This window comes from Ostrinia nubilalis, chromosome 11 (assembly GCF_963855985.1).
Source record: "Ostrinia nubilalis chromosome 11, ilOstNubi1.1, whole genome shotgun sequence".
NCBI classification, from domain to species: domain Eukaryota; kingdom Metazoa; phylum Arthropoda; class Insecta; order Lepidoptera; family Crambidae; genus Ostrinia; species Ostrinia nubilalis.
Genome location: NC_087098.1, coordinates 12473030 through 12483422, shown reverse-complemented (window position 1 = coordinate 12483422; position 10393 = coordinate 12473030).

Sequence of the window (10393 nt, the reverse complement as noted above, 5' to 3'; positions counted from 1 at the left end):
CAGAAAGAGAAATTTTCGCCTTAAATTTTTATGATTATGAAGAATAGGCACAAGTTTGTACGTAGTAGTTGTATTAAAGCAAAGTACATAGGTATAGCCCGACCAGGAACATAAATACCCTCGCTATGTTGCGGAAAACTAATGGTACTAATTTCTTTTAATGGCAACAGTAACTGAAAACTTCATTGACATGTCACCTTGCATGTCAGTCTATTGCTGTCAAAGTGTAAACAAACTTTATTTTAAATGTGCGCAATTGATTTTGTGAATTAAATTGCTAAAATCTTTTTATAGTCGTGAAAGAAAAGTGGTTCACAATGTGTTAAAGTATTTGTCGAAGAGAAATATAAGGGTTCGGACAATATTTTCATTGAATAATGTTTCCGACAAAGGTTGTCAAATTGACTGACATGTTTATCGCATAGTACAGTCCACTATGAAAATTAGCTGTGGTTTGTTTCAACTACCTATTTTAAAAAATTTTGTCACTTTCTAATTGTTGAATTTTATGGAATTGGGAAAGAAGTACCGAGTTTGAAGCGTTCATGAGCAAACATTGCAGTTGAATATTCAAGTTCTGAATTTGATTATTGATGAATAATAAAATAAATCCCACTAGCTCGATTGATGGTTTCATTTAATTTATTTAAACCAGGTTATAGCTATAATAATATTTTTTCGTTAATTTATGAAAATATCAAATTAGCCCGTAATCCTGAATCCTGATACATAAAGTTAGCCTATTAATTTAACACAGGTACGACTGTACTCAGTGTTGCACTATCAAATGCAATTGACGCGCCTCTATGCCAGGGTTTTTATGTTCCTGGTCAGGCTATACCTATGTTTGTATAGTGTGGGGTGAACGGTCCCTATATTTTTTAAACCGCACTTACAACAGCGAAAACCACTTCAAAAATGAGAGGACTCACAAATAGCATTTTAGGCAATTATATTAAGAAGTTGAGTCAAAATTTCTCTTTTAAATATTAATAAAATTGACCTCTCTTTCACTCTAATCTTTTAGGCTAACTAAGGTATCCAAAATACTGCTGGATACTAATTTAATAACTTTCTAGCTCGCAAAATTAAAACCAAAAGGCTGAATCCTACAGTTCCGTCACTACCACCGTCCGTTCCGTCATAAGACCATCAGCTGTGTTCTTTCCTAGTCAAACCAAGGCAAGTTAAGATTTTTCCCTATACACAGGCTTAAAAACCAATTGGAAACAGTTTAAGCCCAATCCATCACATAGACATGTGGCTTTAGTAAGGATTAGGGTAATCGTGATCACCTGCTCAGAACATCCAAGAAGACGGATACTGTTTTTGTTTTTAATTCTGTTTGATTTATGACTGAATAATAAGAATTAATTTGATATACATTGTTAAGTTATAACTAAGCTATACGAGTATGCGTAGTACCTACACTATTTAGATATGACTTTTTGATTACATTTTGTTATTTCAGTTATTAAGAAAAACACTTGGATGTCTTTTATGGGATTAATTTTGGGAATGAATGACTGTGAATGAATGTAGCGCGATTTAAGTTTAAAATCTTTCGATTGGAACAGCTTTAGTCTTTAGGATATAGTCTGAAGGACAATTTCAGCCCTCAAATTCTAATTTAAAAATCACAAAATTTCGAACAGTTCTTATAAGTTCCCACCAATCTTACTTCTCATCACTTTGCGTCACCGTGTAGATTTCATTACCACGTTAAGTGCCTCGACCAGACACTACATCATCTCACACATCATGTGACGTCACTTTTTAAGTTTGCCAACTCGGTGCTACACAGCTACACCTATTGCTACGGATGTTCATTAACAAAAATTGCCTCAACTTCTCACACTATCTAATCTCCCCCGTTTCCTTCGAACTAAAACACAAGGCACTATCATTAAAGGGCACTAAACATTGAAGCGATGATGAACGATTATGAAACGTAAAAACGCAATAAAATGCGAGGGTGTTTTTTACTGTCGCAGGATGAAGTTAGAGGCCGATAAAATGGCTAACACGAAGTGGAAGGGATGGTTTAAAATAATTAAATTTTCATTTTATGAAACTTTTCTTAGTCTCAGTAATGAGAAAATTAGATTTTTGAGATTTTGGGGTTGGCATGTTATTGCATAATTGCGTCCAGATAAATGTTTATTACAGTGCCTATAATAATTCTCGTTAATATTTAAAAATATAATTGCTTTGTTGAACTTTAACTTACTTTAATGGTTATCTTGGCAACAAAGCAATATTTAATTATATCGGAATCATGTCTGCCTGAAACATCCACCCGCATAGATTCAGATATCTGATATACTAAAATTTACTCGGTAGAAATCCAGGTTATTGTGTACTGTTTTGTGTACCTATTACCTACCACAGATATAATACAACTATTACCTAGTAACAAACGTGAGATATAGATTTTTAAAGCTACCCTTATCAGAAAAATATAGTAGGTAGTTAGTAGATTCCACTAAAGCTTTTTTTTGTCCCATGTGGATATGTCACATCATGTTTTGTCTTAAAAGTCTTTTATCTATGTTTTGGCGCCACAAAAACACCTTTTAACGAAAACGCGTGAGATGATGTAGTTTTTGCCCTTAATGAACCCGGCTTCTTTGAGACGGATGTCAGTATAGAGATGGAAGAAAAAAAATGCTCTATGATGGGTAAATCATGGTTCAATGAAGTGAGAAGGATTATAACTTAGCATTACTTAGCAAGTGCCTTCATTATGCATTGCTTTTAAGCGATGTTACCGTATCTTATGGGATGAAAAACAAATAATCTAGAATCATTTTTCAAAACGACGGAAAAGAAGTAGATACAGAAATTGAAGCTTAAATTTTTACAAATTGCTGAAAAATTTGATTGTAAAAACGTTTCGTCAAAACAGACATTGTAATTCTCAAAGATTCCTAAAAAGAGCAAGGTTTCTTCGAAACGCCAAGACGAAATTAAACTTGACTCTCAGTTCAAGCAACTCAATAAAGCAATTACCACAACTCAACGAAACAATATAACACAAATTTTGTCACTACCCACGGGACTCAAATTCGAGAGGTCATTAAGGATTCCATTCAAGCCTTTGATTTAAGTCTAATTAGCTGTCCTTCGGGCATTTTCATATGCTTTTTGCAACGAATCAGCGTCGGGCATTGTTCGCAGACAGTCGACAGAGGTCGCCGTAAAGAACAAGTTTCATGCTACAAACCAATTATACTTTGAGTTGCAAAAGTATTTGACAGACAGAAAAATGTTACATTATTTTTCTCGGACTTGGTAGAAAATATTTACAGAATAGCTTTAGTAAGAAAGTTGCTCTTGGAAAATTGAAGAACGTTACAACTTGCACTGTGTCAAAATTTTGTGGCAGTTTTTATTTATTAGATAGTTTAATCCACAATCTTTCACTTCCCGGAGGACTGTGAGTAACAGAGATACCTTTCTTATAAAATTAGAATTAAAATAAGGAATATTGTCCCGAAGCAGTGGTAGGGTTAATACTGGGACGTGTAAAAGTGTTTTTAAAAGCCTATTTTCATAAATATACCTCAAACGGACCCCAAACAGAAATTGAAAAATTTTAAGTAAATATTTATAATCAATTTAATTTATGATATACCGTATATTAATGGACTCACTAAATTATACTATTGAGTTTTTATGAAATCTTGACAATAGAAAAAAAATACATCTAAAGAAACAGCAAAACCAGTCAAATAATGCCAACATATTGCTCCAAAATCTGTCTGGATAACAGCAATGGCGTTTTAGGTTTTTCCACCACTTCGCTCCGAACATTTTATTTGAATTAATTAATTGTAAACAAATTAGCGAGCCATTTCTGTTTACGGGCGGCGCGTGTAAACATGGAACGGCAAGGAATTTATTGTAACGCGCCGTGATAACTGGAATGACGGTACTTATGGTCCGCGCCTGTAGAAACCGGCAATGTTTGTAACAAATAAAGAAGATTAACATTTCTTATGAAATAAGGATACTTTAAAGTGAATGATTATTTAAATGACAAGAGTGTATGGACTTTACTTGCCTACCTTGAACTTGGTAAGTATTTCCTGTAATAAAGATAAAGGTGACTGAGTTTCGTCCGCTACTTTTACCCAGCACCAGCCGATTCGTTGCCGCAAAGTGATGGAAGGCCAAGCTACATTAGAACGTGACGTTATAATCGAAAATAAGAATAAGAATAAGAATAAGAAAAACTTTATTTGACACAAAAAGGAAAAAAATAAAAAACAGAACAAAGGGACTTAAAACTATACACGCATATTTTTGTGCCAAAAAGGCGCCCGCTCAGCATTAATCGAGCCACGCGTGCATGCACGCGTGCCCCGACGCTGGTTTTCAGCGGGAGCCTCTCCAACCAACATTATAAATAAAAAATAAAAAATAACATTAAACAAAACAAAACAAAAACAGAACATTGACAAAGACAAAACATTGACAAAGAGGGCGCCACTAGTACTATTTAGCACAATGGAATGACGATCATTACTTTGATAAAAGCACAATAAAAATATTATTTGCAAATTAATAAGAAAATCAATAATATAGAATGACGTTTACCGCTACAAAATTATTTCGATCCACATTCCGACCGGCTATAATTTTATAAAATGGGCCGAATAAACCTTACTTAGAATGCAAAGACATGGAAGTAAATAGAAGTTAAGGATACTGAGTCATTTCAATCGCTATTTGAATCTTTTTTGTCATAATCCAGTTACCAAAACTGTAATAAAAACGTCAAGGTGTGAGTACGTCAGGTAGATAATATAAAAATGACGAGGTTCGACCCGTGTTTCTCTATTTTAATCAAAACTGACAGTTTCTATTGGCGCAGTCTTTTATGTCCCGTTATTGAGAGTTTTAATAAAGGACAATGTTTTCTATATTTTTGGGTTCGCAAACAGCACTGATGGTGTCAGATGCCGTTAATCGAAGTTGTGTTTGTTTTAACGCAGTCGTTTCATAAAGTCGTGTGCAAACATATTTTTATGACTTCAATTCAGGTTTCAGAGACAAAAAAACAGACTAAGTTGTTTATTAGTTTATATTCACCCACAAGATGGACCGACGACCTCATAAAGCAGAAAGGCGCTGGATGCAAGCCGCTACCAACCGGGCGATGAATAATTGGGGGAGGAGGCCTATGTTCAGCAGTGGACATCCAGTGGCTGAAATGATGATGGTGAAGTTTTTTTTATTGTAAAATGTAAAAAGCGAATAATTTGTGCTTATAGTTTCGATGTGACGCGCCCCAGGACGCATCGACAGCCCTAGCACCGAGCGCGGAGATTTTGACAACCCTACGGCTGCGCGGCCGCACGCCGCACGGACCGAGCTAATATAAGAGACGGCGGCGACCGCGGGCGCCTAGCATTCGCTCGGGAGCCATTGCAACAACCAGACGTTCGCGCGCGCGTCTATTGTTCCCTCGGTTGCATTGCACAGAGTCCCTAGCGAATTGCTACCCACACTGTTCCCACTAACTCGGCTTGACTCGATACCTCGTTTACCTCCGCGGGGCCATAAAGCTTCCGTGTTGCTGTTGAAACGTTCTATCGTTGATAGCTACCTATTCTCGTCCTCACCGAGTAGTGCATGTGATACTCATCCCGAACCTGCGGTAGCAATCCAGCTGCCACCCATCCCAAACTTCATACCCCCTCGCCACGTAGGTCCGACGCCTTTCCCCTAGTGGTTTCAGCTCGCCTGACGACTTAGGTCTCATGGTTCTAGCGTATGAAATCACGTCCTACCCCCCTAGTTATAAGTATCCACTAACACTCGCTAAACCTCGCACAGGGCGCCGCCCCTCTCGCGGATACGTTAACTAGTTTCGGGACGCGGACCGGGCGCGTCGCTATTCCTCTCATTGCCATTAATTTATAATTGTAAAGTACTTGCTCGTAGTAATAATAAACTTAGAGTCAGTGAAGTTAGAATAAGGAACCTTTGTGGAACTAGAAATACAAAGTGTCATTGTGTTATTGATTGTGCGTTTCCTTGGTCAATATCCCTGTAGGCATCCTGGATAGGTACACATCCCTCATCGCAGAAGGCGAACTGGGACTTAGTACTAAACAGCGGGGTGTCAGACTGAGCTAGCTAAGACGCCCCGTTGCAATGGCGCCCAACTGAATAACCCACGGAACCTACAGGGATCACCAGATCGCTAGAGAAGCGAAAGACCACAAGGAACGCAAAACTTCGCATCAAATTGAAAATTACACATGTCAGAACCGACATCTTGGATATATAAACTGAAGAAGACAGAACTTGAGAACGAGTGCAAAAGAAGAAACATAAAAACGGAGAACAGAACCGTACAAGAACTGAGACAGAACCTCACAGAAGTACTCAGAACCAAGCAGTCCCAGCAACCAGTCCAGTCCGCCAGTAAGTCCGCCGAAGACAGTGAGTCAGAAACCGATTTCGAAGACACAGAGATGCACCAAGAACTAGACAACGACAAACCAAACATGTCGTACACCATGGATCAGACCGAAAACATAACATCCAGATGGAACCTAAGTTTCGACACATACAACGACCCAGTGGAGTTCCTAGAACGACTAGATGAACTAATGTCGTCGGGCGAGGTGAAACAAGATAAAGTGCTCAAAGTGCTCCCCAGATTCCTGAAAGGTAAGGCTGTGCTGTGGTATCGGAATAATAAAAACTCGTTCACTACATGGAACGAATTCATAGAATACTTCAAGTTGACATTTGTGAGCCGTGACAGTGACCTGTTAGCCAAAATAGTGAACTATAGGCAACATTACCGCCAGAAGTTCACAGACTACCTGATTGAGATACAAACACTCACGCGCAGATACGCAAAACTATCCAAAGAGGAAGAACTAAATAGAATTTACGAAAACATGAACACTAAATACAAATACTACATAAAAAAATCAGAAGCCGACTCGATAATCAAACTGATACAACTGGCAAATGACTACGAGAACGTCACAGCAGACCGTCAGACAAGTGTTGTAAGAAAAGATTACCAGAAAACAAACACAAGTCAAACCGATAGACCCTACCAAAACAGAGAAACGGAAAACAAAGAAACCAACGAAAATACAAGAAACAAAACTACGGCATCGTACATGCATAACTACAACACAAACACATGCTGCTGGAGCTGTGGCAAACAAGGACACTCAATGAAAGATTGCAGAAGCAAAAAGGTAATATTTTGCAACGGCTGCGGTAGAATCGGCACACTGAGTAGAAATTGCTGCAGGAAATCAAATAGAAACACACACTCCATGGCGATAAACACGAACCCAGGACATAAAGACAACCGACCATTCGTAGACGTATCAATACTAGACGAAAAATATCAAGCACTCGTAGACACCGGAGCCACGAGATCATACATAAACGACGAAGTGTACGATAAGTTCATAAAGAAAAACTTAAAACCAAGAACGGTATGCATAACAGCCATAATGGCAGATGGAAACAAAGCAGGAATAAAAGAAGCACTAGACATGCAAATAAGTATCAAAGGGAAGACAATTAACCATCAAATGCTATATCACCCACAAATCAAGAAAATACTTATAGGCATGGACATAGTAAACAGACTAGGAGCAAAAATAGAATGGCCTAAAGAAGACAGTGATAAAAGCGAAGAAGTAGTGTTTTCCAGCAAAACTACAGAATCTAACATCGTACCCACGTACAATATGGATAAAACACTAACTAACGAAGAAAAACAACAACTCCAGAAATTAATAGCAGAAGAATACCGCAAATGCGATAACAGCCCCAAAGGGAACAACTGGATAGAACACAAGATAAATCTCACACACGAGCAGCCAGTTAAACAAAGGTACTATCCACGAAACCCTAAGCTACAAGAGATTATAAACAAGCACGTTGATAAAATGCTGGAAGACGACGTCATAGAAAAATCAAACAGCCCATACAGCTCCCCAATAGTACTAGCAAAGAAAGCTAACGATGAATACAGATTTTGCATTGACTTCAGGAAAATTAACCAAATATCACGCAAAGATGCATACCCCCTACCACAGATAGACAACACACTAGAAAAATTGAGAAACGCCAAATATTTCTCAAAAATTGACTTAAAAAACGGATACTGGAACGTCAAACTAGAAGAAAAGAGCAAACCAGCCACAGCATTCACAGTACCAGGCAGAGGGCTGTTCCAATTTAAAGTAATGCCGTTCGGACTTCACTCAAGCGGAGCTACATTCCAGAGATTACTAGACATCGTCATAGGACCTGAACTAGAACCGTACGCATACTCATACCTAGACGATATAATAATCTGCAGCGCCACCTTCACAGATCACCTAACACATCTGAAAGAAATATTCAGAAGAATTAGAGAAGCCAGACTAGAAATCAACAAAAAAAAGAGTGAGTTTTGCAAAACAGAAATCGAATACCTAGGACATATAGTAAACAAAGATGGAATCAAGATGCACGAAGGAAAGATACAAGCTATAAAACAACTAAAAGCGCCAACCAACATAAAAGAAGTAAGAAGACTAATCGGCATGACATCGTGGTACCGTAAGTTCATACCAAATTACGCAGAAATCATGAACCCGCTAGTAAAACTACTAAGAAAAGATACGATCTTTAACTGGAATAAAGAACAAGAAGAAGCATTTGTAAGAATAAAACAAATACTTACAGAAGAACAAATGCTAACAAGAGCAGATTTCACAAAACCATTTATTCTACAAACCGACGCCAGTGATATAGGACTCGGAGTAGTCCTTATGCAAAACCTAGACGGTAGAGACCGACCCATAATGTACGCAAGCAGAACGCTGAAACCAACAGAAAAGAAATACACGACATCAGAGAAAGAATGCTTAGCAGTAATATGGGGCATCCGAAAGATGAGACCATTCCTCGAAGGTTACCAGTTTACAGTAATAACAGATCACCAAGCACTGTAATGGCTCAACACAGTTAAAGATCCCTCAGGAAGATTAGCAAGATGGGCATTAGAACTCCAACAATACGACTACAAGATAGAATACAGACCAGGGAGCCTAAACAAAATAGCAGATGAGCTATCAAGAAACCCAATTTGCATAATAGAAGAAAAAGACTGGATACAAGACAAAATTAATAAAATACAAATAACCAAACAAGACGACTACAAATTATCTAACAACAAGTTATACAAGAAAATAACAAACCACGCGTACGGACCAAGAATAGAACCATCGTCTGACTGGAAACTATGCATACACGACAACGAAAAAGAAGAAGTACTAAAAGAAAACCATGATACACCAACCGCAGGTCACCTGGGAACGGCAAAGACACTAAATAGAATAGCACAACGATATTATTGGCCAAGAATGTATAAAGATGTGTCAACGTACGTCAAAAATTGCAAAATATGTCAAGCATACAAAACTCCACAACAAAAACAGCCAGGACAAATGCAAATAAACAACGCACAGACACCCTGGAGCGTAGTATCTACAGACCTAATCGGACCGCTACCGAGATCTTCAAATGGATACAACTGGATTATAGTATTTCACGACAAATTCACAAAATGGACAGAAATAAAACCACTCAGGACAGCGACAGCAAACAACGTAACCAAAGCACTGAAAGAGTGTATAATTATGAGATACGGTTGTCCAGAAACACTACTAAGTGATAACGGCAGGCAGTTCACCAGCAAACAATTCGAAGAAACACTAGAGAAATACGGAATCCATCACCGACTAACCGCACCGTACTCTCCACAAGCAAATCCAACGGAACGAGTAAACAAGACACTGGAAACCATGATCTCAACATACGTCAACGAAAACCATAAAAAGTGGGATGAACACCTGTCAGAACTAAACTTCGCACTGAACACCTCAAAACATGAAACCACAAAATTCACGCCAGCATTCCTGCTATTTGGAAAGGAACTAAGAAACCCAGGAGACAAGAACAAACTCCCGATACCACAAGTAATAAATAAAAAACAACTCGAAGAAATACACAACACAGCCAGAAAAAACCAGCACATAGCCTCCGTACAACAAAAAAAATACTACGATACAAACAAAAGGAACTGGGAACCACAAGTGGGCGAAAGAGTAATGAAAAGAAACTTCACTTTATCAGACGCAAATAAACACTTTTGCTCAAAACTAGCTCCAAAATATATAGGACCTTATACAATAACATACAAAAAATCACCAGTAATATTTGAACTAAAATGTCCAGAAAACCCGAAGAAAACAATTACAAGCCACATAAAAGACCTAAAACCATACTACGATTAAGACATCAAAACAATCAACAAAAGTGGGTAATAAGAAAATTTATTCATTTAGACCTA